Raw genomic sequence first — 15,471 nt, 5'->3', positions numbered from 1 at the left:
AGGAATCCTTCAACTCTATCATAAGAAACACAAACAACCCAAGTGAAAAAAAATAGGCAGAAGATCTGAACAGGCCAAATGAAAATGATAGTTAGCATGCTCTTCAAGCAATAACATGTTTTTAAGATATTTATATATATTCTCACATGACTAGAAAAATTACCTTGATGATGGTCACTAATCTGTCATATTTAACAGCATATTTAGATTTATGTATTGTTTTATTTACATATTATAATTTTAATTTGTTTCAGATAGTTTTGTAAGTAATCAAACAAAATGTTTGCAGTGCTCTGAAGAACTTCAAAGAAATGCTAAAAGTTGAAAAACACTGGACTAAAAGCCTCAACCTCACCTTTGGAGTCATTCTCAATGTTTTGAATATTATGAGAATCCTATCTTTATTAAAGGACACTAAGATTAAACAATGGATAACATTAATCTTAATTCATGCTTTCAATGTTCACCAAAGAACAGTGGTTTCTCAAAATTTTGAAGGTTTTGGAGCAGACATTAGAAAACTTGTGAAAATATCAATGACATAATGAATTCAGACATGGGTAAATCCTTCTCATCTGGAACGCCTAAGAAACATAAAATGTGGTATTTATTCTTCAGCTTTCTGTACACATTATAATCTCACAGACAGCTGCAGAATACAAAACTCATCTTCAAGGGATTATAGGTATTATTAGTTATACAGCTTACTTAGGCTGGGATACATTTTAATTATGCTTGTAGACATTCTGAAATATATTTTACAGAAAATATTTTTATTTTATCAGTTTATGACTTTCAGTTACCTTATCTAAGATTTAAATAGCATCAACCATGCCTAAATCTTCATAATTTATCTTTCAAAAGACAAGGGCCATCACATATTGACCCCTTAATTTTATCTCGAAGGAAATAATCTAAAGAAACAATCCTAACAGAAAAAAAAAGTCTTTACTCATGAAAATGTTCACTAGATAATTATACATAATATTTCAATTTGGAAGCATTATAATTATCAACATAATGCTTTTGGAGCAGAGTGAAAAAATCAACATAATAAATAATAAATGTATAAGGGTATAAATGATAATAGACATTTTAATATAGTTAAAAGTTCAAATACACTTAATCTTTTTAGAAAAAATTTAGATTTACAAGATTGAGAAGATACAGATAATTCCCATATTATAATTTTTCAAATGTTTTTTTCATGATTAGACTGGAGTTAATGGTCTGGGGAAGGGATATCAGAGGTAAAGTGTCAATTTCATCATATCACACCACGGTGGGTGCTATCAAGCTGATTAATGACTAGTAATGTTGACCAGGTCATCTGGCTCAAAGAGTGTTTATTAATTTTCTCCACTTCACAGTTACTCTTTTTCTCCTTTTTAAACGTTGCAATATCGGGAAGAAAATTGCTACTAGCTGCCCTTATTTATGAGTAAAGCATTAAGTATACACCACCCCCCTCTTTGGGAAAGTATTTTCATAAGTTACTAACTAAACTTCTGCCTGAGAGATTTGTCCTTTTGCCCCCACATGTTAATTTAATTCTATCACTAGGATCTCACAGATATTTGCTTTACATGCTGGGTTATAATCAAGTATCACCTTATTTTTTTACTCAAATTTTTTAGCTTCAGCCATTGAAGCTCCTTCAGTTGGCTCTTGTGCCTCTTTGCCATTCCCCTAACAAAGTTAGTTTGGGTTTGTTGCTTTTTGTTTGTTCATTAATGCATTTTTGAGCACTCCCTTAATTTCTGGAGCTATAAGATGCTCAGACTTCATCTTGAATACTTCCTGTACTGGTGCTAGAAATAGCCATTTTTCCAAGGAGGCCTGATACTGAAAAATACCAGGTATTTCTACCTGAATGGTACTAGATATCAAGACTGAGTGCTAGATGTGCTCATTAGTAGTAGGGTATCTTTTCTCTTTTTAGGTCCTATCAGTTAACAGAGAAAACAAACATATTTATGTGTACTAACCTCTATGTATACATATACCTATAAATGTTTCTATAGGCGACTAGCTGGACAAATTGTGATCAATGTCTCCAACTCTTAATCATTACCATATGGATTATTCCAGCATCCCACACCCCCTTAACTTTCTGTGCATTGTCAACCCAACAGTGAGAAACTACTCTTTCCCTTAATTGTTTAATTCATGCAAATATTGATAATTCATGCAGATTTGTTAAGCTCACTTGATAGAAAACTCTGTTAATGAGAGAACTGCTTAGGTGTTGATCCTTTGGTGTTACAGGCTGCATTTACTAGTTTCCAAACTTACTAATAACAGCCTTTTCCCCTCCATTGCTTCAGTGAGATTGTTTCAGAAATTTATAATCTCTTCCTGGTACAGGGGGAGGAGGTAGACTGTGAAGAGCCTTATAGATCACTGTAAACACTCTCTGGCTTTCATTCTGAGTGCAATGAAGAGCCACTCATTGCAAAGTTCTAAGCAGACGAGTAACAGGAACTGACTCATGTTTTAAAAGCATTACTTTTACTACTTTTTGAGAATAGAATTTAAAAGAACAAAGCAGAAACAAGGAGGATTGGAGGAGACTATTGCAGTAATACGGATAAGAAGTAATGATGTTCTGAGCCAGGGCAGGAGAAGTGGAAGCGAAGGTATAATGATGGTGCAGTCATGACTAACTGTATTGGACTGTGAAAAAATAAAGGGGATCCATCAATGACTCTATGCTTGTTGACCTGATCAATTGGAGAGATGAAGTCGCTGTAAGTTGTGATGAAGAAAGCTTTGGGTAAAACAACTTTGGAAGAGGATCAAATCAAGTTTCATTTTTTGACATGCAAAAGTTAAAATTATTCAAACAGATTGTAGCTCAATCTACATAAAAATAAAAACCCAAAACCCATATAATTTTTTCCCAAACACATCTCTATTGAGAAAAACAACTGGGCAGATAACAAATCCATTCTTTCCATGTATCCTAAATAACAACAAAAAAAATTTAAAAATACAAAATAAAGATCACTGACTTTTAATCAAATTCTATTAACCATTTGTTTATAAATCCATATACTTTGGGGGTTACAGCTGCACACCCAGACATGCCATATCTTCACCCACCCTCTGCCAGAGTTCAAGCATTACTACCATGCCAGTTTTACCCATCTATTTCCTCTTCTCTCCTCTGCCCACATACCCTGCCCTATGGTAACCTCCACATTTTTTACAGAGTCTAAGTTATTTTTCTTGTGCTCTGTCAGTTTGTTTTCTTTGGTTGTTTATAGTCTACAAATGAGTAAAATCATCTAATAGTTGTCTTTCACTTTTTTATGCCTCCCTATGTTTAGAGCAGCATTATTCACAAAAAGATAACTTTTAAATTCTTCAGGAAAAAAATAGGTTCTATTCACATAAAATTCCATTTGCTAGGCCTCCCTGGTGGCACAGCAGTTGAGCTCTGGGTTGCGAAGCTGCCCGCAGCCTCTGCAGCACCAGTTCCATCCCCGGCCACCGGGCAAGGGTCCCACATGGTGCGCAGACCTCTCCTGCCGCCCGCTGCTTCCCTCAGCAGTGTACTTTGTCAGTCTGCCTGTGCTGTTCTCCGCTCTGGCTCTGGTGAATTCTCTCACCCTCCCATGCTTCTGACTGTGCCCAGTACTTGTATAAATAAATAAATAAATCTTTTAAATAAAATTCCATTTGCCTTTGAAAATTTGAGGAATAATTAACTTCATCACTAGAAGGAGAATTTGTTAGGAAAGAACGAAAAGGGAAAGATTTAATGTTTTCAGACCCAATGGTTTGAATACCCACATATTAGATTCCATACTATAAAAAGCTTCTTGGGGGCTGAAAAAATTAACAGGTGCTATGTGAGTGTCGAAAAGTTATACACGTGTTTATAAAACATTGGGAAAAAATAATACATTGAACCGTATTGGATTGCCAATGTTTAATTTTTATAAATTTTACAAAAATAGATTTAATGTAGTTGGATTCAATATCATGAAATTAAAAAAATAGATAAAGGGCATATATTTGGGCTTTTGCTTTTATTTTTTTAGACAATAAATATTGTCTTTTCACTGCTAATACAAGGACACCAAGCAGTAACTCAATAATTCATTCCAGCCAATGTTTGTCAAACAGTCACAGTCTGACAGATGCTGCCAGGGAAATAAAGATAAGGGCATATGATGTTTTAAAAGTTTATAAAATAATGAAGATGAAGATAACATCTACTAATTTAATTGCACCAGAGTGAGAATAAGATAAGTAGGACTCCAAAACAGGGAATTTCCAAATTCTAATGGGTAGTAAAGAATGTTTTCATAAAATGATTGACATTTGACTAGGGTGGGGTGGAGGGTGTCTCTATAATGCTGCCAAAGAGACATAATGAAATCTGAGGAACAGTCAGCCTGAGCTTTAAAACTGTTGAAGAATCTTAAGGAGAGAAGGAAAAGGCTTGAAAAAGGAGCTGCTATGATGTACTTTGGCCTAAAGTAATGAGCAGGATTGCTCACTAAGGGTGAACAACCTATAGAACTGAGATGTATTTATTTCAGCTATTTGAAAGAATTCCCATTACTTTATTCATTGATTTCATCCTGCTCATTAATTAATCTGTGTTTCTGGAACCACCATGGAAACTAGACACAGGAGTCAACAATTCCACTCTAACGCATTAGGAACAAATATCTATTCAGGAGGAAAATCCTGCACACAAAAAATAGCTATACAAATTAATAACTCAGAAAATTTTAATGTAATATCCTAAGATGGATTTCTTTGAGCAAGAAATTATATACTACCCACTACTACTACTTTAATAGATGTTAATTAACTATTAGTCACTTAATTTAATAGGTTTTCTTTATATTATTTTAATGAGCATAAAATATATTAATAAATACCTTCATAGGTCATAAGTAAACTCCTTGGTCTAACCCCATCTCTCCTATAATTTACCAAGTTTTCTAAAAATAAAGTGGAAGTTTTTAGAATTCTAATCATCATATCTGGATATGAATACTCTTGAAAACAATGTATGAAACAAAAAACCCAGTAGGTAAGTAAATCTCTCTTTTGAAGTCATAAACTATGTATGTTGATAAACATGTATTTTTATTAAAATACATTTGTATTAAAAAGAAAAAAGCTTATTTTTGAATCACAGTTTAATTGGGAGCTGAGAAAAATCTTTCTTTCAAAAGAGGAGAAGAATTAATAAAATTATTCCCAGTTTCTTCTACAAAACTTTCTCTTTGGTGAGGTTAGATTCCTAGAGGGAAATACAAGTTTGTAAACAGTAGGTACTAAACAAACACTTGTTGAAGTTAATATGGTCTGACGGAATCTGTACCTTTTGGACAGGAAAAAAAACTTAGTTGAGAATCAGAAGAAAGTTTGACATGAGTCCCCAACACCTTGCTTCTACCTGGTGAGCCCCTGAGGGCAGACGCAGAGAGAAATAGTGGGTTACTGAGGAATGACAAAGGAGCTACACAGAGAATAAGATGTCCATGAAGACAGTGAGAAAAAGGAGACTCTGCACTGATGGGACCTAGAGAAATAACAATAGTCTACAGCCATACCACCCTGAATGTGCTCGATCTCGTCTGATCTCAGAAGCTAAGCAGGGTTGGGCTTGGTGAGTGCTTGGATGGGAGAGAAATATCAACAAATCCCTGCCTCACAGCCATGGACAGAGACAACCACCTTGTGGCTGCTGAGACTGCAGTTAAAATTTTACAAAGTGAAAGAACAGAAACTTCAGGAAGGTTTACTTATTTTGACACACACACATATACACACACACACACAAAATTCTAAAATATTTTCAGTCCAGTCTTTCATTTTCCAAGTTTAGAGAAGAGATCTGAGTTATAAGAAAATAAAGTATAATAATCGATGTCCAGCTTCATAAAAAGGGACATTATTTAAAAATAAGACTCATTGCACAGTGGCACTGTGTGTGGCTAGTGTTGCTGTTTGGGTAGAGAGAGTCACAGGAGATAAAAGTGGAGGATAAGAGAAGCGAAGAAAAAGGGAGAATGAGAGAAGCAAAGAGGGAGCAGGGAGGAGAGAGGGAGAAAGAAAGGCAGAGTGGGAAAAATTGTTAGAAATAGAAATTTTTTTTCAGGTTAGGAGCTATCAATGCAAAGAAAGAAGAATTAACTAATCTAGTTAGCTAGATCTTTTTCTCTTTGGTACTCAACACACAGATTTAATAGATCATCTTGGTTCTTCGTTTAACTACCAGATAGAAGAATCTGCTGAGTTCTAAAGGCCTAAAGATAGGCAGTGTCACTCTCCCATTCCTACCAGATCACCTGGTAACTAGGGTTTATCATTCTTCACCCAAAAATCCCTGTCCATCACTGAGTGGTGTGGGGTTAATGGAAACAACAGAGAGCTTTAATTTCCCCAACTGCAAGACAGAGACTAAAATACCCACCTAGACTGCTGTTGTGTAGAGTAAATAAGCCTATTTTTATAACATGCCAAGTACAGTTCCTGACAGTAAACGATACTGAATATCGTGGTGGTGGAAGAGGAACAGCAGAAGCAGTAGTGGCAGAGACCAAGAGGCAGGGGCTGCAGAAGGAGCTCTTCTCAAGGTCATCAAGAACTAAAACCCCGAGGGAAGTTAAGTCCAACTCAGAATCACTCAGATCTATTGTCTGCTTTAAAGAGTCGGTCTTACAGTTTGGGGGAGAGTAGAAAACAGGGTGTAGGAGAAAGCAATGAACTATAGTGGAAGACTATAGATAATTTGGTTGTGGGAAAACTATGGTGAAACCACACCTGAAGAGAGAAATTCTATATTATGAAAAAACAAACAAGAATGTTTAAAAAGAAAAGAAAAAAAAAAAAAAACTCTTGTGGAGTAGAAATATAAATGGATTGCCAGTGAACAACAAAAATAAATAAACATTCACAGAATGCCAAGACTCGAGGTTTGGAATTCCCAATCAGTCAAAGGACAAGACTGAAACCAAAACAACAGTCTGATCCAGATCAGGGGGCAGCTGGAATAGAATGGAGTGGATGCAAGTCAAGAATGAAGTAAAATGGGGCCTTCCTGGTGGCGCAAGGGGTTGAGCACTGCACTATGAAGTAATCTGCATCCTCTGCAGCACGAGTTTGATCCCCGGCCGGCCAGGAAGCAACCCACATGGTGCAGCAGACCTCTCCTGTCTCGCCCGCTGCTCCCCTCAGCAGTGTACTTCAGTCAGTCAGCCTGTTCTGTTCCCCACTCTGTCTTTGGTGAATCCTCTCACCCTCTGCACCTCTGGCCTGTACCCCAGCTTTTGTATGCATGAATAATCTTTTTTTTAAAAAAGTGAAGTAAAATGGATCCTGAAAAATTACTGAAAAGATCACCACATGTTGAGTCAGTCTGCCAGGATCAAATTCTGATACTAGCTAATTGCAGGACCTTGACAATTCCTTCACCTACCTGTGTACCAGGTTCCCACCTAAAAAACTGATAGGCTTCACTTGATCCATAGATGATTGGAAAATACCTTCCAGTTTAAGTACCTTATATAACAATGGTGTCAATGGCCTGGTGGACACCTAGACCTGGTTGTATTGAGAACTTCCCCCAGGGTCCCCATCAAAGCAACTTGGAAAACTGAAAACAGCAGGGAAAATGAAAGTAATCTATCCTCAGACTTTTCCTGGAATTTTTTTCCCCAGAATTGCATATCTTCTGTTAAATATCCACCAATACCCTGAAATATTTTATAAGCTTACTCCAAATATTAGAATGCTTTGGGGAAGTCTGAGACTTTCAAAATCAAAACAAAACCCAGTTTGAAAGAAAAGACTTACTTTCCTTAGGTTATGTACTTCTTAAAAGTAAAACAGAACTAGGTATTTTTCTCCTGAGATTTCTTCCACAGCCAAACACAAATATAACTTTGACAAATAACAGATCTGTATTATGACTAAAAAAATCATGACATAAAAAATCTAATCTTGGGAAACCACATACTCTCCCTGCATAAAATAGCAATAATGGAAACAATATCTATCATTTCTGTCATTTATGCATTTAATTGCTTTTCAAACAGCTCTAGGAAAGAACATGTGATAGACCTGCATGGGCATTTGGTGCTCTCCTTTTGGGTTAAGAAAATTAAAGAAATTCTTTCATTTTGATGCAAAAAAACAGTTATCTTTTGCTTCTGACTCCACCCAAAAACCCGAGAAATTTGCTTTATTTGTCAGTTTCTTCAGGGACTTGTCTGATACCAAGAAGTGTTTCAAAGCAAACAGCAATAATACTTGATGTCAGAAATGGACATGGAAATAAGTAAATTCCCATTTTTGAGGCTCCCAGCAACACAGTCCATGACTCACACCTACCAATAACTTCCACTCTTCTCAGGCTGGTACTCACATAGGGTGAGATAATATATTTGGTTTATTTTCCATTTTATAGAAGTTCATTGCTATTTCCCCATTACACCATTTCCTACAACTTGGTTTTCTCAGATATTGTAACTATATACCTCCCCCACCCTGATATCTCTGAGTATTAACAAAAATGTTGACCATTAGGGAAAAATACTGATATAAACAGTGGAGAACAATATTTTTCCAAAGTCTGTCCAACTATTTAATGCTTAACAACACCTATAAAGACCATGCCACTTTATAAATCAGAACCTCGGGATTGCTATACCCACAGCCCCCCAAAATCTGTTTCTTGAATGTATGGATTGGACCCAATTTCGGGAAGACAGTAGGGCACCATCGCCAAATCCATTTTCAATAAATGTAAGTTATGTTTTGATAAACTCTGTTAGCTTGTCAAATGGTAGGAAAATGTTGAAATGTGAAAAATAAATTACTGAAATGTCTCTTCTCAGAGGACCATAGGAGTCATCAAGCCTGGCTGAATAACTGATTCCCTGTCATGAGATATTTAAGAAGTCTGACACATTGTAAAATCAAATGTACACATACACACAAATACAAACAGAAATAATGACTGTGGGTCACATGGAATATCATGAACAATAATACTATATGATCACCATAGATATATACAAATACTACTACAAGCAAAAGTACTACAGCAACAAAAATTTCTAGAATTTCTAAACTTGCAAATCCCAAAGACAATGCCACATTTTTATATAACACTATATAATAAAAACCAAATGGGCACAAGATAATGGAAGATTTTGAAGTAGTTCACAAATCAAAAGCATATACCCTTTATCTTAAATATTTTGATTTTTTATTACAATAGCAACAGCTGACATTGCTGAACATAAGAGTTAGATACCATATTCAATGCCTGAAAATGAATTATCTTAATTAATCTTCATATACCCTGAGAGCTAGGTATTATTTATACCCATTTTACAGAGATTACAATTGTTCACATTCTGGGCATCTTCAAACCAGACATGACTTATTTCTCCTCCCCTCCCATGGTGCTAGCTTCTGGCCTTACCTGGGTTGACTTTTTCTATCAAGACTCAGAGAGGTTGCTGGTAACAGAAAGGTAATTAGCATTAAGCAATCACAAACATTAAAGACTTGATGTATGGTTCTTTTAAATATTTGCATTTTAATAAGGTCCTCTATGGTTTTATGTAAGTAACACAGGAATATTCCACTTATTGGAAGAGATTTTTGAGCACAGATTTCTTTAAAAAACCCCCAGGTGAATAAATGTCAGGATTTTGATGATAAGTTACAAAATCAACTTGCAAACCTCACAATATACTTGACAAGAGAAAACTGACTACAGAAATTTCTATTCAGGCTTGATGACTCCTATGGTCAAAAGCTATTATTGAAACTTAAGTCACAGGCCCCACTGTAACAGGGTGGTGGTAAAATAAAAATTAAAAGGGGGGATTGTAACAGGGTGGTCCCCAGGAAAGGGGGAGGTTCCCTGCCCCACCCAAGGGAGGGTGGAGCTGAGCAGGAAGAGGAGAAGCTGCAGAAGAGACTGAGGAAGGAAGCAGGAGGGAGCCAGGAGACCTGGAGGAGGCGCATGGAGCCTAGAGACACGTGAAGAAACTGCGCTTGTCTTTTGGTCGTGGACTGGGTGACACAGATGTGGGTGAGACCCGTGGGGAGGTGACCATGACAGCTTTTATCTTGATGTTGATTTTGCTCTTTTCCTTCCGGGCTTGTCTGGTTGTTTCTGACCCTTTTCTGCGGTTCCCCACTGGAAGATGCTTTGGACTTGTGGCAGGCTTTGGGGCCTTGTTCTGGGCCGATCCCATATGGATGGAGTTTTACCCACGAGGGGACGGGTAACTTTGGGTGCTTCATTTAGAAACTAGACTCTTTGCCTTACCTGTATTTTTTCCTAGTTTTATTAAAGTTCCTTCCCATTAAAGTCTCATATGTTTTGTGTTGATGCGGCGGATGGCAGAACCCATTTAGAAAAGGCAGGTTTGCGGGGTTTTGGGCTGCCCCTCTCCCTGTCCTATAACACCACCACTGGATAATAAACACTGACCAGGGAAGAGGATCCTGGAGAAGTTGACAGCCCTATTCATTTTTTAAATGAAGTTCTATGCATTATTCCTCATTCCTGTTATTCTGGATTAAAATGGTGAAAGTAATGTATGATTGAGCAAGACTTCTTTAAAATTTATGTGAATTTGATTTTAAATGTCTTCAAGCCAGAAGTTATGATTTTAATACAAAACAAAGCATTTTTAAGACCACTTTGACAACTGACTAGAAGAGGGTAAAGTTCTACCTACTTGGTCCTAAATGAGGTTCAAAATAAAAAAAATTAGGCAATTACTAAGCTCTATTTCTCCCCCTACACAGAGCAAAACAAACAAAACCTATTAGATTTAACTTTATAAATAGATACATACAAACACAACATACACACAATTTTTGAACTGGTAGAGAGGAGTTAATGCAGCCTTTAAAGGATGCATTGTTCCCTTGCTGTTCCCTCAGCCACTGCTGAGCATTTGACTCAAGCTGTGAAGCATTTGACAAGGCCAGCGTGACTTGGGGCAATACAGAAAAGGAGCACTGCCTTTCTATTTCACTTCCAATTCAGCCCCAGATTCCTTTTCTCTCGCTATGATTCTTTATTGCCTTCCAAATTCACACTCTTCCAGCCTGCTTCTTTTATTCATGAACATTAAAACCAAGCCATTGTTATCCTAAAACCCACTTGGGTATTCTCTAAGGGGAGCAGGAAGTGATGAAGTCTGGAGGAGGCGGCTAGCAATCACCTCTTCTCATTGTTAGCAGCTGCAATGGTTTAAGCAGACAACTTCTCCTGCAAACTCTCCTTTTGTGACAATTTCAGTAAAGGAAGGGTGACAAGGCAGCTTGCTCTTTGAAGAAAGGGGAAAGCAGTCCTGGTGAATTTCTGTTAAGAACAGCATTTCCAGAACAGGATAGGTCATCCAGATCAGAGGTCAGGACTTGGCTCCAGAAGAGCTCCCAACTGATCTCACAGAGAGCCCCAGGAAGCTAAAACCCTATTTTGCTGTCCCCAAAATGCTGACCTACAGCTGCAGTCTAAGGCACAGCACACAATCCTCTCTGAAAACCAAACACGCACTTCAAATATCATTAGGCTATTCCTTCAGCTTTTCAAAAAACAATTGTGAAACCTCTGCAACATAAATTAACTTCTTTGAAATTTAAGGAATAGCTCAATAAAGTTTATTCTGGATGAATATTGATTTTCCATCTAGTTCCTTCAATCTTTATAAGCTTTTGAGCCAGCTTTCTAGTTCTCAGATCTGAGTAAAATTACCATTCATCTAGAGCTCTCATACCATTTGCAGTCTCTTTCCGTTCTTGGCTTTGACCCTGGTTTTCTCCTTGGGCGGCTGACCCAAAACTGAAGACAACAGGCAAAAATAAATAAATAAATAAATAAATAAATAAAAATTATATGTGTAGCAGCAAAAGCACTGGAAAATGTTTCAGTGGAGTTGCATTTTAATCACAGGATCCCCCCTTGTATGCCTCCTTAACATTGCAAGATCACCTCATAGGACTCACCTCCTTATATCTATGAAGATAGGCCTCCCCAAGATATTCAAAAAAGACCACCTACAGAACAGGCCACTTTGTCATGTTGATTATTTCAAAAGGAAATCAATCAAGGCCCTTGCAATCAAAGTCTTTATCAAAGACTCATTAGAAACTTTTACCACTACTTTAACTCCCCAGACGAATGAAAACTGGGGTTCATATCCAGAGTTAGGGTTAGTACCAGATAGAGCCATTTGATCTGAATAACCATCTACACAGCAGGACATCTAATTACAGAGCATTTGCTCTTTATCAGGTAAGTCCCTTCTTGTCTTCCTGAAGCTCCTATTCCATTCTTAATCTCAAGATCTGTATTTCATTTTACCTTTGAATGGTTCAGCAAGGTAAAGAAAAGGAGAGTCAGGCTAAATTTCTCAAAGGAAGGGAAAATTTATTGCGCCCCATGCGGACCTCATGGACCCAAGGTGGGGGTCAGTGAAGCTGCTCACGTTGTCAGGGGGAAGCAGGCTTTTATAGGGTGAGGAGAGGTCAGGTGGGAAACTGGGTTACTAAGGCAGGAAGAAGTGTGTAGGGTGGGGGAGTTTCTTTGTCTGAGAAAAGATTTGTAGGGCTGGGGAGGTTCATTGTCTGAATCCTCTAGGCAGGCTTCCGCATTCCTGTTCCCAGGTGGGCTTCCTGGTGGGTTTTTGCATTCTGGCCTCCTGCATGGACCTTTCAACCTTCCTCTTTTTTTTTTAAAGATTTATTTATTTATGCATACATACAAGAGCTGGGGTGTAGGACAGAGGTGCAGGGGGGTGGTGGTGGTTAGAGGATTTACCAGAGACAGAGTGGGGAGCAGAACAGGCAGATCTATAGAAATACACTGCTGAGGGGAGCAGCGGACAAGACAGGAGAGGTCTGCTGTGCCATGTGGGTAGCTCCCTGGTCCCTGACAGAACTCGTGCTGCAGTGGCTGCCAACAGCTTCATAGTGCTGAGACTACCCCTTGCACCATCAGGGAGGCTGCATCTTCCCTTCTTTAGACCCCTCGTGTTTATGTGGTATTCGCATAAATACATCCAAAATCAAATTTGTTTTCTCACCTATTCATCTGACTTATTTTGATAATTTTATCAGTCCTTCCCAGAAGAATTCAAAGGGGTGAAGGGAAATCCTCCCTGACCTCTGTAGAGTGTTATGTTCACAAAGTAGAATCCTAATACTAAAAATGAAACAATTATGATATTAAAAGAACACAAAAAATTGTATATGAAACAAATAAAGCCAGACACAGAAAAGAACGAACTCAGTGATTTCACTTAGAGGAAGTTCATAAACGGTCAAAACTAATCTAGAACAACAGAAATCACCATCATTCTCGGGAAGATGGCATCCATTTCACTGGGGATGGAGTAAAGAAACTGAGGTGAAGGAAATGTTTTCTATCTTTATCAGGTATTGTTTACAAAAGCGTACATATGCCTCAAACCTCATCTGATTCTACACTTAAGATCTGCACATTTCTCTGAACATGCATTTTATCTCAAGGAAAGGAAAGCTGCTTTGATTTTCTTACCCTAAACCCTCTCCCTAAACATCCTCCTGATCCTCCTCTACCTTCTTTCCTCCTTCTGCCACTCTCCCTCCACTAGCTCCCCCTCCAAGCACACTAACCTTTCAATTAACCTAGCCTCTCTCTCCATCACCTTGTCTTGTACTTGAGAAAGTTAAGTTCTTTAAAATTCTATGAATATTGCCCTAGTTTTTTTTTTAATTTTTAATTTTATGTATTTTTTACATCATTTTTCATTTTTGCACAATGTATGCATTTTCATCTTTGTTATAGTCCCCATACAATTCCCACCCCCCTTGTTTTGATCCTACTCCCTTCCCCGCCCCCCTGTAGTGTGTCTCTGGTTTTAATGGGACTAACCCCTGGGCAGACCTCTGAAAGTCAGGGCAGAAGCCTTGAACTTGACTGTGACTTTGCTGAGCTATGATCTTAAGAGCATCTGCTCACCCTCAGGGAGGGAACATGACATCGGTGGCTCTGAAGGGGCAGGACACACCAGAGAAGGTAAAGTAAAGGACAACTGGAGCCTTTTCTAGCTCTGCTACACAATCTCCATGGAACCTTAACACATTTTTCCATGATTCAGCTAATCAAGTTGAATAATTATCTTCAAATGTCTTTTTTAAACTGAACTGTTGTTATCCCAGAGGCACCTTATCTTGACAACTTTTAAAATGGCCCAGGGAAAGCACTTCCAGAATCTCTTGGACCTGATAAGTTAGCTATTGGGTTAACTCAACCACTGATTCAAATTATTTCAAAGAGTTTAATGACCTAAGACCTATACTCTAGTCAGTGGGTGGTCCCTCAACAGTCACAGAATTAAGAAACATCCTGCACTGAAGATGTTGGCTCTTAGATCAAGATGAAATTCAAATATAATTTTTGAGGGGCTTCCCTGGTGGTGCAAGGGATTAAGCACAGAACTATAAAGCTATCAACAGCCTCTGCAGCACAAGTTTGATCCCCGGCCTGCCAGGGAGCTACCCACATGTTACAATTATCCTTTCATGTCTGTTTTGTCCTAGAAGACCTCTCCTGTCTCGCCCACTACTCCCCTCAGCAGTGTATTTCTGTCAATCTGCCTGTTCTGTCCCCCCACTCTGTCTCTGATGAGTCCTCTCACCCCCTACACCTCTGGCCTGTACCCCAGTTCTTGTATGCATAAATTGATCTTTAAAAAAGATTTAAAAAAGAAATTCAAACATAATGTGAGATAAATCATCTCACTGATTTCTGAAGAGTATGTTTATGGCAGACTTATAGTAACACTATAAATTACTTTATTGTTTAAAGTGCCAAGAAGCTTATGAAAGCACACATGCATGTGTCCCTCCCTCCCACTACCCATCCATCATTTATCTACCCTTCCCTCCAGGCACCAAACTATTGGCACTGGTTAACTCTGGAGAAAAGACTCATAGGAAGCCTTTACTATCTTACTCATCTCTGCATTTGTTCATTTGTTGTATGTGGTGGTTTTTTTTTTTAAATTCATATATATTTCGATAATTACAAAAATGACTTAAGATATAGTAAAAATTCTTCTAGAAAGAAACAGACATGAGAGGAAAATTATAACAGTCTATACCCACTTTCTTGATTATATTTAATAAAAAACAAACTTGTCCATCCTTATCCAAAGATAAAATCATAAAACTACTGAAATTTTTAAAAAAAACATGACACTAGGGGCCTCCCCAGGTGGTGCAAGGGGTTAAGTCTTGGCACTATGAAGCTATCCACAGCCACTGCAGCACAAGTTTGACCCTGGCCAGGAGCTAGCCACATGGCACAGCTGACCTTTCCTGTCTTGCCTGCTGCTCCCCTCAGCAGTGTATTTCAGTCACTCTGCCTGGTCTGTTCCCCACTCTGTCTCTGGTGAATCCTCCTCCCCTCACCTCTGGCCT

The 15,471-nt window shown here is 38.0% G+C and overlaps 1 long non-coding RNA gene across 1 annotated transcript in view; it reads right to left on the bottom strand.

Annotated features, from left to right (window-relative positions):
- Nucleotides 1-15,471, bottom strand: part of LOC129146931 (uncharacterized) — an 86,454-nt gene that overhangs the window by 47,693 nt on the left and 23,290 nt on the right. Inside the window, exon 2 of the long non-coding RNA XR_008554315.1 lies at nucleotides 11,784-11,848. This is a non-coding gene — a long non-coding RNA (uncharacterized LOC129146931). The remainder of the gene's footprint in view (nucleotides 1-11,783; nucleotides 11,849-15,471) is intronic.

The sequence above is a fragment of the Talpa occidentalis genome, unplaced genomic scaffold, assembly GCF_014898055.3.
Source record: "Talpa occidentalis isolate TD23 unplaced genomic scaffold, MPIMG_talOcc4v2.1 talOcc4.11, whole genome shotgun sequence".
In the NCBI taxonomy this organism is placed as follows: Eukaryota; Metazoa; Chordata; class Mammalia; order Eulipotyphla; family Talpidae; genus Talpa; species Talpa occidentalis.
The sequence above is the reverse complement of the archived record's forward strand: the minus strand, read 5'-3'. Positions and strand labels throughout refer to the sequence as shown.